Here is an 18,042-nt window from a genome sequence, read left to right on the forward strand (position 1 = left end):
CTATAGTAAGTTACTGCCCAAAGAAAAAGCAATGGAAAAAGGTCCCCCACATTCTTAAACACAAAAGTCATCTGCTTCAGGAGAAGATGAGAGCAACTTCCCAGGTAGAACTTGAGGACTGCTGCTCACAGCTCTACTGGGAATGGGAAAGGGTTTTCTTAGCATGGAAGTGTGGACAGGCCCCCACTGGTCTGGGAGGAAATGCCCATCTCCTGGACTCCACTCTTGTTATTGTCCTAGAGGTTGATACTTAACTGTCTGAGAAAGAAGATGAGATCATGAGATCTTGCAGGTTTCAGGGCCTGCAAAATAGGTTTCAAGACCCCGAGGGCTGGGTGGAGGTGGATGAGAAGGGTTACAGTCTTTGGGTCCAAGAGGTGTGGTTGGTGAGAACAGGGGAGTCTTAAAGAGCCATTAGAGCCTGGGACCGTACGGGTGGGTACACAGAAGAAAGCTCTAGGTCCATGGGCTCCATGCTAGTGCTCCAGGATCAAGCCCAGACAGAGAACCCACCCCTGAACTATGACTTCATCCCCGCAGGCCCCCACTCTGCAGTCGGAGTGTCCATGACTTCTGCAAGCTAATCATGGGCAGCATCTGTTACTCTCCAGTCAAGGTACACCTCAGCTACACTCTGGACTCCAGGAGGAGTGAGCTCAATAATAATCTGGAACCTCTGTAAGCCTTGGGGAGCACTAGATCCCAAGGTGGGCTTTGAACTTGGTGTTATCACCAACCAGTGGGTGTGGACCTGGAAGTCCCATACCTCGGTAAGAGTGGGAATGTTGATGCCCTGGGAACTGGGGACAGACGAGATAAGCACTCCATTTCTATGAGTTTGCTTTTGTGCCAACCATCTAAAACACCTTTCCTTTTTTGATCCATGTGGCAGAGTCCTTCCTGTCTGCCAAGAGTCAACATTAGCATCACGTTGCTGAAGGAACCTTTCCTGGGTCCCCTTAGGTCGAATGGCCCAATCCTTCCTCTTGCATTCAGTCCTTGTTGACGAACCCAAGTTTGTGTGTCTGATGCACAGTGAGGCCAAACAAACCAAAACATCAGAGTTTGGAGCAGAGAAAAGTTTATTGGAAGTCCAAGCAAGGAGAACAGGCAGCTCATGTTTAAAAAGCCCAAAGTCCCCGATGATCTGGGGGGAAGAGTTTTTAATGGCAAAATTTGGGGGTGGGCTGCAGCGTATGTGACCTTCCTCTGATTGGCTGGTGGTGAGGTAACAGGCTGGTGTTCAGCCTTCTGTTTCCAACCAGTCTGGGGTCCTCATGGGTGGAGGCCTTGGTTCCAATAGAAGAACTCAGAGGCATATTGCCATGTATATGCCCCAGGAGGAACCAGGACCCTGCCCCATCCCTGCACTACTGTTTCTTGACTGCTTTTCCTTTGTTTCTGCATTGCCTCATTCCTCTAATTAGTGACTGTTTGAATCTGCCCTTTGGAACTCAGGGAAGGTCTAAGAGGCTGAAACTATTTTCCTACACACAAGAAATGGGGGACACAGAAAGGCTTTTGTACTCGGGAGGGTCCCACAGGGTCCTGCTGGGTTTCATCCTGTCTGGATTATAAGGATTTTGACTCATCTCTAGCTCCATCATTTTGCCCTGTATTGGGCACCTAGCAGGTACTCAATAACTGTTCAGAGATGAATGAAGGAATTCAGGTGCAGAAACTAGTCTGAGGATGGTTTGCCCATTTGACAAAGTCACCCAGCTTGTTAGTTTCTCATCTCTTTGAACCAACCAGGAATAGAGACCAAAACTCAGATTGGCCTTTTCATTTCAGGGCATGTCCTGTCCTTCATACAGGTGTAGAATTACCATAGAGTTTTTGTTGTTGGTCACTCCTAATAATCCCTAGTGGCTACCTGGGTGGAGCTCACATTGTGCGACAATGAGGAAAACCCATGCCCCACCCAATCCCGTCCCCTGTACTCACTCACCTGACCCCACCCGATGACTTGGTCCCTCCATCAATCAACAAGAGTACATTGAGGACATACTGTCGATTATTCTCTACCGAGACAAGTGAAGTGCAAAGAGTTGTTAAGGGCACTGGCCTGAGACTGGAACTCAGCCAAGGCTGGTCAGATGACCACATGATCAGAGGTCACAATACTCCTTATTAAGCCAGGCAGTTTGCCTTAAGAAAGGTGGCTCTAGAATTTCTGAGTTTTCCATACAATCTCACCATGGCTACTGTCAGGCATGGGTGAGGTTCTCATCTTCCAAAGTCTCCTTCTTTAGAAAACCACCTGCTTTACTTTAAGGGAAGTACATCCTTACAAAAAGTGAGCTCTTTGAGGGTCCAGAATTTCAACATATGCCACCAAACTCTTTCCTTCGCTCTGAAATTTTGGAGTAGCTCTTCACCTTGTGAATTTGTAACACTCCAAAGCAGGAAACGCACACATTCAAACACATGTAAATACCAAGAGTTATTTCCTAGTAAGCCCCTCCCATATTCCAGTTACACAGATGCAACAAGATAGAGAAATTTTCATCTAAGCAGCTGGTGTCAGAAGTCCAGCCTTTATCAGGTGAGCCCACGGGTGGCAGACCCTGAGCCCTGGAACTTGTGTTGACTGGCGCAGGGCCTTCAGAGGAAGAGGAAGCCACCCTATGTAGTTTGGCCCTAGGTGAGCGTTTGTGGGTGGGTGGGATTCAGGAGGATACAGGGTGAGGAAGAGGGGGAGGGAGAGGGAGATGGCAGAATGTTCTGCAAGATGAGATCCCCTTCTCTCAAATCAAAATGAATGGCCAATTAAGTAGAGGAAAAGATGCTCAACATCGCTAGTCACCAGGGAAATGCAAACACACACCACGATGAGATGTCACTTCTGCCACTAGGATGACCAGCATGAAAAAAATCAGATAACAATAAACAATAAGTTTTGGCAAGGATGTGGAGAAATCAGAACCTTCATACACTCCAGGTGGGTGTATAAAAGGGTTCAACTGCTTTGGAAACCAGAAAGGCAGTTTCTCAAATGCTTAAACATAGAGTTACCGTATGACCCAGCCATTCTACTCTTGGTATCTACCCAAGGGAAACAAAACTTCATTTGTCCACATAGAAACTGCACATGAACGTTTGTAGCAGCATTATTCATAAAAGCCAAAAAATGGAAACAGCCCAAATGTCCATCAACTGATGAATGGATACACAGAATGCTGTATATCTATACAATGAAATATTATTCAACCATAAAAAGGAATGGAGTACTGATACAGGTTACAATGTGGATGAACCTAATAAATGTTACGCTAAGTGAAAGAAGCCAGTCACAAAAGATCACATATTATACGATTCTGTCTGTATGAAGTCCCTGAATAGGGAAATCTACAGAAACAGGAAGTAGATGGCTGGTTGCTTAGGGCTGGGCTGGGGGCGGGGGCAGGGGAAGGACGAGGAGATAAGGGAGGTGATAATAAAGGGTTTGGGGTTTCTTTCTGAGGTGATGAAATGTTCTAAAATTGACTGTGGTGATGGTTGCCCATATCTGTGAATATATCAAAAACCATTGAATTGTACACATTAAATGGGTGAATTGTATGTCTGTGAATTACATCTCAATAAAGACGTTTAAAACAAACAAACAAAATCAAAGACCTTCTTTCTGTCCTTTTGATTTCTTGTGGCAGCTGGTGACTGAGGCACACTTTGTGACCTGGGAGGTGTGGGTCCCAATAGAGGCAGAGGCAGGCGGGGAGGGAGTGAGGTGGGAAGCAACAGGCACCGTACAAGGCTCAGGGCTTCCTAAGCTATGGAGTTGGGGTTTGAACTCACCCAGGTCTTAGAGACCCGAGCAGGACCAGTTGACATCAGGGTGCAAACATGTCCTCTAATCCACACTGCAATCCCTAGGAGCTGGGAATGTGCTGGTTTCTCTGTACTCGCTTTGTCAATGTGTCCTGAGTACCGCTGACTATCATCTTGTAGATTTCTCCTTCTCCCCTCTTGTCTGAGAAAAAGTAAAATAAAGTGCATGCAAAGACTCCCACTGTTTACTCCAGCTCAAAAGAGGCCAGACTACACCCCTGAAAACACCTTGGCTTGGGGTGTCTCCTAGTCACTCCCACCCCCAAGACACCTAGCGTCCACCTCGAAGTTGGTAAAAATTCCCGTGTGTTGAGCTTAGTGGGACAAGACAGAAGTTTCTGGGAAAAAAAGAAAAACAAAAACAAAAACAAAAACTTTTTAACGGCAGTATTTTTTTTTTTTAATGGAACATTGTTCAAAAGTAATTTCAGCATACACTCTTTGTCAGTTGAGTTGTATAGCACTTGTATGTTAAACGCCTCACATTAGGAGATTATTTTGTTTTCAGACCCAACAGGGAATTCCTCGGGAATGAATCACTATTGTGCATTCAGAATTATGTGGCTGCATTGTTTTTTATCTTTATAAATACAGGTCTTCAAAACTTGTTTATTCCATTCTATTTAGACAGCAACAATAACAAGATTCTTAATGCATATCCCACCCCCCAACCTGTACTCTTTCCCTATGCTACCATTTTGACACTTACAAAAGAACACCTCAATTCAGCAACCAAGTTTTACAACTACTATTCCTACCCATCAAACGGTGATGCAGAAGGTCGTACTTCTCCTGAGTTTTAATATATTAAGAGTACGTTACTTACCTAGGACCGAAGGACTGTGCCTTACTTTATAAGAAACAAAGATAGCCACATCAGTTGAATTCCATATATGTGATGCTACATATTCAATTTATTAAAAATTGAAATAAACATCATAATCAAACTAAGCCTCCAAACTCATGCTCTTCACGTGGAAGACAGTACAAGAGCAGACACGATAGAGACTGCCTTGCAACAAGCAAAATGGGAAGGTGTTTGGGTCCCCTGTTGATTTTTGAGCCACTGTGCCAGATCTGATCTGCCAGTCTTTGGGCTTCTGCGTATATGTGAACAAATAAACCCTTATCTATTTAAAATAAATACATAAATATCTTCTTCTTAAAAAAATAAAAAAGAATCATGTGGCTGCAGTGGTTCCATATTGCAGGTCCAGGTCAAAAACTCAGGAATGTCCCTTCTGTCCCAGCTCCTTAAGGTGGGCCCTGCAGATCCCAAGGGGACAACCTTTCAGAGAACTGCTAGGTGTCTAGACTAATCATATCCTTGAAATGTTTTCTCATCACTCAGTGATTTCTTTCTTTAGCTTAACTCCGCTGGTTGGATAGATCGGGCAGGTCACAGTGTGAACACAGCTGGGGGCGTGGAGATAAGAACCAGCCTCTCTCGGATGCATCTGGGGAAAGGCAGGCCTGCGTTTCCATGTTGGTACACAGAGTCTGCACCCAGAAAACAGCCCGGTGAAATATTCGTGTGCATTACCTGCCTTAGGTTCTAGCCTCCCACACAGACACGGCCCGCTCAATAGTGCTTGAGGGAACTACATCCATACAGAGTTAAAGAAAAAGGGTTCGAGCTGGGTTGTAAGCAATTCATCCAACAAATAGCTATCGAGTGATGATTTCATTCCAAGCCTCTGCTAGGTGCTGAGAAACCAGAGACAAATAATCAAAAGAGCTGGCGAACTGGCTGGAGGTTGGAAGGGAGGCTAACCACCGGGGTCTCGATCAGTGGGGTGAGAGCTGTGCTGGGAGCTCAATGGGTCTGCAGGAGCCGGAGCAGGGACATGTAGTTCCCCGACCAGGGGTCAAACCCATGCCCCACCCCTGCAGTGGGAGCTCGGAGTCTTAACCACTGGACCACCAGGCAAGTCCCAGGGACACACAGTTCCATTTGATGGGACAGGCAAGCGGCAGGCAAGTCATCCCAAAGGACATGATGCCTGAGAAGTTCCCTGAGAACAACTAGAAGCTGGAAAGTCAGAGAAAGGCATCGCAGGTGAAGACAGAGGTGGAAGTATGGCACGCACGTCCAGAGAAGCGCAGATGCCCACTGTGCTTGCTGTCTCTGCGGGAGGTGAGAAAGAACTCCCAGTGTAAATGGATGCACCTTAGGAGACTGAGTTTGGACTTTAGGATGAAGAGGAAGGAGGTATGAAGATCAGACATATGTGTTAGAAAGCTCACTCGAGCTGTTTGTTGTGTGGAGAATGGATGGGGGAGGCTTTGCCTATAATAAAGTGAGAAAGGGTGAGCGTCTGATGAGGTGGCAACACAGGGGGCACATCCTAAAGATAGAACAGAGAGGGATCGGGACTTGCAGAAGTGACTGAAGTCGGGGATAAGGAGACAGAGGCCGCCTTCCATGGCCCTAGCTTGAGTCACTGGGTAGACAGGGCTGAGATCTGGAAGTGTGGGTGGGAAATCAATGAGCCCTGCCGGATAGGCAATTCTGGAGTTCCTGAGAGAGGGCTGGGTGGAAACGTGTGCAGGGAACAAGGGCCTGATCCACATAAGCATGTCAAGACTTCTTTCTGAAAGAAGGAAAGCACATCTCTGATGGTGCGAGACATAAACACACATCAGCGGGTCAGCCTCGAATATCTTTCTTGGGGGGATTAAATGATGGGGCAGGGGTGACGCATCCCAGGCTCTCCCTTGCCCATGAGAGGACCTGAGTCGGTGACGAGAGGAAACTGTGAGCAGGTCCTATTCGGTTTAATACAATGCTTGGCCTTAAAATTCCACTGCATCGCAAACCGTGTAAGAGGTGAGAGGACCACTGATGACCAGCAGCTTTAGCATCTGAAAAAAATTAGAGACACTTACTCTGGCTTTTAGAATGTTTTTAGACCAGGGACTGCACAATGACAGCACCATCTAGAATCACAGGCCTAACACATCGCCTCAGGTCTAGGTTAGCTAATCGGTTTAACTCACGATTTGGTGTTTTCTGGAAGGACATCTATGAGGTAACTCTCTCTTGAAAGGCTTCAGAATAATCAAACATTAGGACAGAAGATATTTTTTAAAACATGGGAAATATGCAAAGAGTGAGCAAGCAGTCGCTGGACACCTTTATAAAAATATCCATAGAAGTGAATATATATGATGAAAAATGCAATACAGCTAGAGGTCCTTCTTCACCCTTTTTTATTGATATACGAGTATATTCACCCAAGTGTTCTTCTCACCCAGAGAGAATTAGGTCGTATTCCTTACTACAGCACTGGTTTGAAGTATTTATGCTTCACTAATGGTACTGATATAAAGTTAGCTAAGAGAAGATATAAACTGGAATTTTAATTATGTAGGAGTAAAAAATCACCCCAAAACTTTGTGACTTAAAACAACCACCACTGTATTCTCTCACGCTGGGCTGTGGATTGGCTGGTGTGAGCTGGCAGCTCTTCTGCTCCATGAGGTTGGCTAGCAGTACAGTCTCTGAGGGCTCTATTTTGCTAGAACATTCCAAGATGACATCTCTGCCATCTTGGTGCTCCTCCCTGTTGCCTTTGTCTCCATGGATGGATCTTACCCTCTAGGGTCTCTCCGTGTGGCCTCTCTCCACAAGAGGTAGTTGGACTTCTTACACAGCAGCTGGCTGCCAAGAGGGCAGAAGCAGAGACTGCCAAGGCCTCTTACGATCAGAGCAGGCACAGTGTCACTTTCAGCATGTTCTGTTGGTTTAGTCAAGTCTTAGCGGCAATGCAGACTCAGTGTGGGAGCAGACGTCACCAGGGCACTGATGCCGGCGGGTGTGGCTCCTTGGGGGCCGTCTTTGCACACTGGCTGCCACAGTTCACAGGGCAAGAGGGATGAGCAGTGAGGTGGTCAGAACCACAGCTCTGGAGTCAGATTAATACAGGTTGAAATTTTGACTCAACCACTTCCTGACAATAGATGTGACCATGTGGTGTAAGACATAAAATGAGACTCGAGATCATGTGGTCTTAACATCTGGTGAAATTGGAGGCCCTCTTATGGCCCAACAGCAAGTTTCCCTCCCCACTCTGTTCCTGTGGATAAGGTCCCCCAGCTAAACACCTAGCCCCCCCACCCCCCTTATCAAACAGATCAGGCTCAGTTCCTGCTTACCCCTGAGTAGTGGGTTTCCGTCCCCTCCCGGCTGGTAGAATTGCTCAGACAAGCCCGTCACATCCTCCCAGGGGAACCAGGGGCCACCCCACCCTCTTGTTACTACAGAGCCTGCCTTCCACCGCCCTGCTTGTTCACTCTGTTCTGAGTGTAGCCCCCATGTGCCCCTGCATGGTATGCAGTATCCCCCTCTCCCGGGCTGTGAGTGTGTGTGACTAATAAACTGCTTTTTATCTCATCTGTCCTGTGTTGGGTGTTGTGTGTTCATCCATCCCCATAACCCTGGGGTAGGAATCCCTCCTTCATGAACAGGGTGAACGGGAGGTGATTAAAACAGATGACAGAAGCAAACGCTTGGTGTGCAAGGAAGGGGTCATGAGCCAAGGAACACAGGTGGCTTCTGGAAGCTAAAAAAGGCGAGGATTCTCCCCTAGAGCCTCCGGAATGAATGCAGTCCTGAGGACACCTTGATTTTAGAAATCTGATTTCTAGAACTGTAAGATAATAAATTTATGTGTTTTCAAGGCCCTGCGTTTGTGGTAATTTGCTACCAGCAGCCACAGGAAATGAATGCATCTTGTTTATCTTCTTCACGGCATCTCTCACTATCTGAAGTTATTTAATTTATTTATTTGTATGTTTTGTCTAGTTCCTCTTACTAAGCTCTGTGAGAGTGGGCTCTGTGTTGGTCTCCATCACCTCATCTCCAGCTCTGCCAACAGTGCCTGGCACATCTGGATGCTGAATAAACACTTACTGAGTGAGCCTTGAGTGAAATATGACAATAGTGCAGTGGCCTATATGTGGCATTATCTGGGCTTCTACTCTTCCACTGGTTCTGATAATCATGGGGAGCCTAATTTTAAAAATCATAGTAACCTTACTTTGCACATTTTATAACAATGCTTTGTACTAAGAGTATTGTATCCTTGAAAAAAAAAAAAAACCCGCCCAAATTCAAAGCTGTATTTTGTTGCAAAATTGCTTAGGAAAGAGCTTAATGTAATTATTAAACTATATTTATAAACGCCTCATTAAAGGGGAGAGGAGAGATCAGTGTTTGAGTCCACATGGCCTGCAGCGTGCAGTAAAGGGACGGCCTGAGGAGAGATCACGTTCATTGGGGGCTGACAGCTCACAGGGCCACACAGGCTGCCCCAGAGGAGCTGGCCTTGGACAGGCCATGCGGCGCTGTGAGTCTGGCCCGATGAAGATGCCACACCTCCCCTCTGAGGTTACACCTTACAGCTCACACCTCTGTATTAGTTTTCTATCACCGCTCAACGAATTACCAGCAACTTGGAAGTTTCAAAGAACACATTTAGCATCTCACAGTTTCGGTGGGTCAGGATCCAGGTCTGTGATGGCTGCATCTTCGGCTCAGGGTCTCTCCCCAGGTGAGACCCCCTTGAAGTCAAGGTGTTAGCCAGGGCTGCGATCTCACCTGAGGCTCCGAGTCCTCTTCCAAACTCACGCGGTTGTTGGCAGAAGTCATTTCCTTGCACCTGTAGAACTGACATCCCCTTTTCTAGCTGGCTGCTGGCCAGGGACTGCCCTCAGCTTCTAGAAGCTGCCCCCAGGTGCCTGGCACACGGCCCTCCTCTCACAGCTTGCCTCTTCCCGGCCGGCAGGAGAACCCTGCTACGGCTCTGCTCTCCTTTAAGGACTCTCCTGATTAGGTCAGGCCCACCCGGGAGCATCTTCCTTTGGATTAACTCAAAGTCAACTGAGTCGGGTACTGCGTTCTAACTGTGAAATCCCTTTTCCCATATAAGGTGATATCACCATGGGGGTGATAGCCCGTCACAGTCACAGGGCCTGCCCACACTCAAGGGAGGGGCTTGTTCCCCAGCGGTGGCGGTGGGAATCTTGGGGGTCAACCTCGCCAGTCCACCAATCACCACCCCTTGACCCCAATTCACAACTGCATTCTCACCAATCCCATCCTTTCTAACCCCAGGGAGCACGGCCTCAGCCGGACTTCTGCTAAGCTCTGGGAACTCTCTTACGACTGGGGACAATGGAACTCTCTCATCAGACCAGGGATGGCCTCCTGCTGAGCCCCCTTGCCTGCCCAGGTCACCTCTCTGCCTCACCTCCCATCCTCCTTGTCGGCCTCCGCCTGAGAACCTCCGCTCCCCGCTCGTTGCTGTATCTCTCTCCTCCGTACTCCCTGAGTGTGTACAGCTCAATACGGGCAGCAGGGGGCGCTGCCGGCCTTGCCTGGCCGGCCGTCCCAGAAGGCGGGAGCTCAGCCGCATCCCAAGCCCATGCGCCTCTTCCTGGATTCCCTGGATTCCCGGCTCTCTCCCAGGAGAAGGCGGGCCGTGCCTATGCCTGAGGTCTCCTCCCTCCCAGCCTGCGTCTCTGCAGGGGAGTGAGCCCTGCCGCAGGGGAGTGGCAGTGCAAGGGTAGGGGGCTTCCACGGCCAGGTCCCTGCTGGCGGATGAGCACGCCTCCGCCTCTGCCCGTGGTCTGGCGGTGGCGGCGAGGATGGAGAGTGAAGCGGCCGGTCCCTGATTGAAGAGGGGCCCGCGCTGCCTCCTCCTCCGGTCCCTGTTTTGTGTCTGGAGGCCCCCTCCCAGCCACCCTGCAGTGTTCGCAGCATCGGCGGTAGGTTCTTCTCATCGGGGCCGTCTCAGGCACTCTTTCTAGTCTCTTCCGCCTGAGCACAGCTCCACTGGGTGAGCTCCAGGTCACAGTTTTCTGGGTCCTTCACGACAGGCCGAGGGGCTGGTCTGTTTGGTGGTAGAACAGGGTCCCTGGGCCCTGGCCGCCAGCTTCCACAGGCCTGCAGGTAAGGCCCTGAGATCTGCGGGCCAGCAGGATGAGCTGTGAGCCGCTGGGCCAGCAATGCGCCGCCGCATGCAGGCCTTGCCGGGCGCCATGACCATCCTGTATTCTACCCCACCTTCCCCTTCCCTTTCCCTCCTCCATGTCTCCATCAGCTTCTGCAGTTGGAAGAGGCTGTGAGTGGGGCTCAGACTCACTTGGGCTGGGCTCAGAACAAAGCACGTCCCTCTAGGTGCCCTTGCCACGTGGCCTGAGTCTCGGACCCTCGGGATCAGGGGGGGCAGCCCATCACCATATATGGCCTTGTACAGCTCCTGTTCTTGGCCACCCAAACCCTTACTTTGGAGGCCTTGAGATCTTTGCTGCAATCACCCAACACTGGGCATTTGGACTGGGAATGTCCCCATTAATGTCCCCTTAAGCCTGAGCCCTTAAGGACATCTGTCGGTCAGCACCTTCCTGCGACCACCATCCTTGGAGCATGCCAATAGTGTATCCCAGTCAAGATCCAAACACCTTGCTTCCTGGGGAGGAAACTTCATTTCCAGAAAGTACTCTGAATTTTTGGTAATTCGTGATTTCCATCGCTGGCTTGGGGGCCCACCTGCTGCCTAGCCCATGTGGCACAACCAGGCGGGGGCAGAATGGGTCATCTCCTGCCCTGGGTGTCTGGCAACATTGGTCTAGGGTGTAATTTTCTTCCGGATAGGAAATCCAGTAGTTTCTGGTATTCAGGGCCCGAGGCAAAGGCCTGAGAATCACCATCCAGCTCCTTTCAGTCTTGTCCTGGGAACTTCATGGGAATTAGTATCTTTGGCAAACTTGAATACAGGGGACTGTGTTTAGCATGTTGGTGTAACTAGCCAGTGCTGAGCCAGGGAGGGCGTGTAGACAGGGAGGTCGGAGAAGAAGGACAAAGACCTGGGGGAAGAGGGCCTCAAAGCCCAGGAAGGATTTTAAATTCCAAGTCGGGGAGCGGGGGGATGTATTAACTTCCTACTCCTGCTATAACCAATTACCACACACACTATAGCTTAATGTAGCATTTACTCTCCTTAAGTTCTGGGGGCCGAGATCAAAAATCAGTTTCACTGGGCTGAAGCCAAGGTGAGGGCAGAGCCATGTGGCCCCGGAGGCTCTGGGGGAGAATCCTTTTTCTTGCCTATTCCAGCTTCAAGAGCTGTATTTCTTGCATCCCTTGGCTCATGGTCCCTTCCTCCATCTTCAAAGCCAACAGTGTAGCAACTTCAAATCTCTTTTCTGTCATCAAATCTGTCTCTGCTTCTCTCTTATAAGGACTCTTGTGATAACACGTGGGGCCCACCAGGATAATCTCCCCATCTCGAAATCTTTATCTTCATCACACCTGCAAAGTTCCTGTTGCCCTGTAAGGTCACATCCACAGGTCCCAGGGATTAGAACCTGGATATCTTTGGGGTCCACCATCCAGCCCATCACACAGAAAGTCATGGTGCGGAGGTGGGGGGCAGTGAGCAAGGGCGTGGCGGGATCTGATGTACTGTAACAAGGGTCCCTCTGGTTCTGTGGACAGAACCGGTCACCGGTAGCAGAGCTGGTGACCACACAGGAAGCTCTTCAGCACCCCAGGGCAGAGACCTCGGAGGGCCAGGTGACCTGAAGGAGGGAGATTCTGGATGTATTTTGAAGACAGAGGTGAGAACATTTGCTAATGGGTTGGAGAGGAGAGTGAGACAAAGGGTTTCTCGGTTGAGCTGGGTGAATGGTGTTGCCACTGATGGGAACAAGGAACATGGGAGGAGGGACAGGCCTAAGGGTCCTGTGTGGAAATTAAGATAAAAAAGAGATTGTGGACTTGGGCACATTTTGTCTAAATGAAAAGCAAAATAAAAACAAACAAAAAACCAAACTTCCCGAGCACAGGATAAAATGAAGTTTGCTCAGGAACTCGCCTCCTGAGATTGGCTGGCAGTTCAGTGGAGGTCAATGGAGGGGGCTCTTTCTATGAACACAGGGAGCCTGGGGCTCTGCCTCCTGAGCCCCCCACCATGGAGGGGCTGGTCCTTGACTGACGGGGGCTGCCTCTGGTCCTTGCTCAGGCCTGCAAGACCCAGGCCAAGAAGAGGATCCTTAGTGGGAGATGCCATTGACTCGAGCCATGCCAAGTTTGGCTTCACACTTGGTCCTGAAACCCTCACAAGGATGAGTAAATCTCTTCCAAGGTCAGCTCTCTCCTTTTATAGCCCCGCCTTCTGTTTCTCCCACCCCAACCCGAACCTCCCAGCTCTGAGCACAGATTCTTCACTCTGTCTCTTTTCTTAGACATTGGAAGTTTGACTACCCACCAGGAAGACCTTGATCTTTCAGAGAGGGGAGCCCCAGACACCAGGGATCCAAGGAGATCTTGCTGACCTCATCTGGAGGCTAATGAAGCCCAGTCTCAGAAGTACAGTATCCTGGTTCAACACTTTGGAAGGGGAAACTCTTCCCATTGTTTTCCTGATGAGCCTACAGGGGTAAAAAGAGGAAAAAAGAAAAGAAAAACATCGGTGCAGAGGATAACTTCTCAATAGGTTATGACAGTAGACTCGGTCAGAAATATTGAGTAACTTCAGGGAAAAGAGTGACACCTGTTTTGGTGAAGCCACAAGCACTGTGAGGGTTAAATCCATCAAGAATCTGGAACAGAGCAGCTCTCAACAAAACAGGAAGACAAATCATTTATGAAATTCAGCAGAGAAAACTTGAAGTAACTGATTTGAAGTGGAAGCAGCTCGGGGTCTGAACAGTGCACAGTTAGGTTTAGGGAAACAGTAGATTGGCAGCCAGATACCAAATGAAAAGAGGTCACATCTTGTTGTGGTTTTTAAGCCCCTTTTTCCTGTCTGTCTGTCTCCTGGATCTGGCAGGACTGTGTGTAATCTGCTACATACCTACTTATTAGTACCTCTACTCACCAAAGATCTGCCACAAATACCAAAAACTAAAGCTGGGACTAATTTTACCTTATAAAAAGCATGAATTCAAGTTAACTCTGTTAAAAGAAGTTATTTGGCAACTTATCCTATAATAAAACTACATACAAATATTAGATTTGGAAGGCATAAACATGCAGATATGATATAAGCCACTATTTATAATGGTTGTTGAGGATCTTCTATAGCTTCTATAAGTTATTTCCCCAGTATTCATGGTGCTTAAATTTTTATATCTATAAGAAAAAGAATGATGCACATTTTGTATAATTTGCAGGAAAAATGTTTTAGAAGCTTCAGAAATAAAATTGGCCTTGCAGAAACATAGTGCGGTTTTGTTTGTTTCTTTTTTTCTTTTTCTAATAATTCATTAATTTCAAATGCGTCATTGCAGATGTATTTTCCTGGTACAATATGTCACTGCTGCCCGAGGTCTGATGAGAGTGTCGATTGACATTAGAGAGGTGATAAAATGAATTTCATTTATGACTGATTACATGTGGATGTATATATTCTTATTTATTTATTTATTTTTGGCTGCGTTGGATCTTCGTTGCACGCGGGCTTTCTCTAGTTGCGGCGAGCGGGGGCTACTCTTCGTTGCGGCGCGTGGGCTTCTCATTGCAGTGGCTTCTCTTGCTGCGGAGCACGGGCTCTAGGCACACGGGCTTCAGTAGTTGTGGCACATGGGCTCAGTAGCTGTGGCTCGCGGGGTCTAGAGTGCAGGCTCAGTAGTTGTGGCTCACGGGCTTAGTTGCTCCACGGCATGTGGGATCTTCCCGGACCAGGGATTGAACCCGTGTCCCCTGCATTGACAGGCGGATTCTTAACCACTGTGCCCCCAGCAAAGTCCCATGGATTAATATATTCTTGAAGCAGTAATTGGTTGGTTCTGAACATATGAAAAATTAGTCATATATTAAACTTTAGGGAAAGAAATATGACCCAAGTTACTTTTTAAAGTTAACAGATTGTCATGGACATATCAAGGTCTTCTAGAAGAGCTTAATCAGAATGCCCACACTCTAATTTGGGAAGCTGCTTTGCCTTGCTGTATAATACTGTGTTCTAAGAATGTTATGAAAGCATTATACACTTGAAAAATGTTTTTAGAAGGATAGAGTGAGAATTAAGACCTTCCCCCAACTTTTGTCCATTGTCTAAGATTTAAATTCTTTTCCTTTATCTTGATTTTAAAAATAAATCAACTTTATTGAGGCATACTTTACATAAAACAAAATGCACACATTTTAAGTATGCAGATTGATCCGTTTTGGACAAATGTAGAAACTTGTTTTACTACTAATGTGCTGTTGTTACTGCTGTTATTACTGTGTTGCTCCATCAAGATATAGAACATTTCCGTCATTTTGAAAAGTTCCATGATGCTCCTTTCCAGTCACTCATCCTCTAGCCAATTATTCTGTTCTGAAAAGAAAATTTTAAAAGCAAAGTTTTTTTCTTTTCTCATCTATTGCTTTACTCCAACACAATTATGTCTCCTTTTCTTTTTTTTTCATTCTTTTTGCTCTAGCAGCCTGGCATTTTGTTGAATTAAAGCACTGAGCTGATTATTGGCTCTACTGACTAAGGAGAGAGAAACATGCCTTATTATTTTTCTATTTTTTCTCAGTGAGCTTTTCACTCTTCATCCTCTGAAATCTGCATCCATCCATCCATCCCCCCCCACCTATCCATCCAACCATCCATCCATCCACCCACCAACCCACCCACCTATTCATCCATCCACCCACCAACCCACCTATCCATCCATCCATCCATCCATCCATCCATCCATCCATCCATCCATCCATCCACCCACCAACCCACCCACCTATTCATCCATCCACCCACCAACCCACCTATCCATCCATCCATCCATCCATCCATCCATCCATCTATCCATCCATCCACCCATTCACCCACACACCCATCCATCCATCCATGCATCCATCCATCCATCCATCCATCCATCCATCCATCCATCCATCCATCCACCCATTCGCCCACACATCCATCCATCCATCCATCCATCCATCCATTCGTCCATCCATTCACCACTCACCTATTCATCCATCCTTCCATGCATCCATCCATCCATCCATCCATCCATCCACCCATTCGCCCACACACCCATCCATCCATCCATCCATCCATCCATCCATCCATCCACCCACCAACCCACCTATCCATCCATCCATCCATCCATCCATCCATCCATCCATCCACCCATTCGCCCACACATCCATCCATTCATCCATCTGTCCATCCATCCATCCATTCGTCCATCCATTCACCACCCACCTATTCATCCATCCTTCCATCCATCCATCCATCCATCCATCCATTCCATTCATCTACTAATTCACCCACCCACCTGTCCATCCATCCAATTTTTTTTTTTTTCCAACTTTTGTTGAATGTCTGCTCGGAGACAAAGGCCACCAGGAATCCCATCTCCACTTGATTTATGTTCTAACAGGGAAGACAGACAATTTAACAATTATGCTAAAAAGGCAATACATACTACAACAGGGAAGTATGGGACACAATGGGTGACACAGCAGGAGTAGCTGGGAGGGATTCTCAGGGGAAGAGACATTAATGGTGGAGACATAGGACAAATATCAATGAGTCGGCTAATTATTTCAGGAATATTTATTGAGCACTGCAGGCTGGGCACAGTGGTAGCTGCTAGTGATTCAGACAGAGGTGAGTAGGGCAGACATGGGACGGTTCTCACGGTATACACATCACTGTGGAGTTAGCCCAGGCGGGGCTGGGGCAGTGGGATAATGTTTTAGGGAACATGCTCAGTGGAGCACAGGGAAGAGAGAACAGAGTGAGTTAGAAACACTGCAGATTCCACATGACCAGAGTATGAATGTCAGCCAGGAGGGGCGTTCTTGATAGCCTTGAAAGATACAACTGTGAGCAGGGGCTACAGCAAGCTGTGAGCAGCTTGGCTGTCAGTCGCTGTATAGAATGGTCATCGGATCCCTAATCAGAATCTTGAAAGAAGGAGAAACGGTGCACGTAGGCACCACATCTCAGTCACTTCCAAATAATCTTCTCTGGCTTTCATAAACGTAGTCATGATTAAAATGACCTTTCACGAACAGCGGGAGGGAGTGCTGAAGAAAGTGAGGTATGTGAGAATAAAATCCATCTACCTGATTGCCATGTAACTTTTGGTGAGTCACGAGAGTGAGAATTTCAGATGTGAATTAAAGATTGCCAAGTGTGGCGGCATACTTGAAAAAAAATTCCCTACATGTCCTGGTTTAGAATCAGAAGACACGAGAATTGGAGAAGAAAAAAATGTATTTCTTATTATATTCTAACTTCTTCTCAGATGATTTTAAGGTAAATTATTTATGTAATTTCCATCTGAATTGTTGACCTTTAGATGAAATTTACTTGATAGGCACTTAATGCAAATATTCCACAGGATTCTTTAAACGCTGTAAAATATGACATACCCCAACTGCCGATTCACTGTTGGTCATAACATGTCTGTATAGTATATTTAATCCTTTGCAATGAATATTTGAGAAAATCTATTTAGTTGGTAGTGAGTTCTGTACAATTTCACCTAAAATTAAAGCTCTCCAAAAACCCAAATCTCCTGCAGGCACTAATTCTCACAACATTCTGGACATGAAAAATCCTAAATGCTTGCTGACTACAAGTCAATGTTTATAGCCCGAGTATTAATAGCCGCACGAAATGTTATACTTCTCTCATCATTTACCGCCCTTTGCTTGGATTTAGCATACATTGAGGGGCTGATTTTCTTTTCTTGGATGGATGGCTCCAAGCTACTTATCATCAGATGAGAAATATATTCTATGAAAATCTCTTTAAGGAACACATCCAATCAATGGCAAAGGATGCATCCTGCGTGATTCTGCCTGTTTTGTGTCTGTCGTTTTGTATTTTACTGAGCCCTCTCGCTAGCAGGGCTAGAGAGATGCTTGAGTCCTGGGCACGTGCGTGATTTGGGGCCCTTCATAATCATCTGCCAGGTAACCAGACTGTGAGCATTATTGGCTTTGGAATTTCAGGTGAGGCTGTACCTGCCACAGAACCACTTATCAGACATCGTCCATCAGGAGTGAGGTTGTTTGTTGACTTGTGATTTCTACTCTGGGTCTGACGGCTTCCCCGGGCAGTGGGACCAGCCATCTGTATTTCCCCAGTTGTGTAAGGGGAACTGTTGGAAATCTGCATTAACTGACAACACAATTCGACTTTATTCCAGGGTTATTAATGTTATGTTTTGTTTTGCCACATCGTGTGGCTT

Source organism: Balaenoptera musculus, chromosome 4, assembly GCF_009873245.2.
Source record: "Balaenoptera musculus isolate JJ_BM4_2016_0621 chromosome 4, mBalMus1.pri.v3, whole genome shotgun sequence".
Taxonomy (NCBI): Eukaryota; Metazoa; Chordata; class Mammalia; order Artiodactyla; family Balaenopteridae; genus Balaenoptera; species Balaenoptera musculus.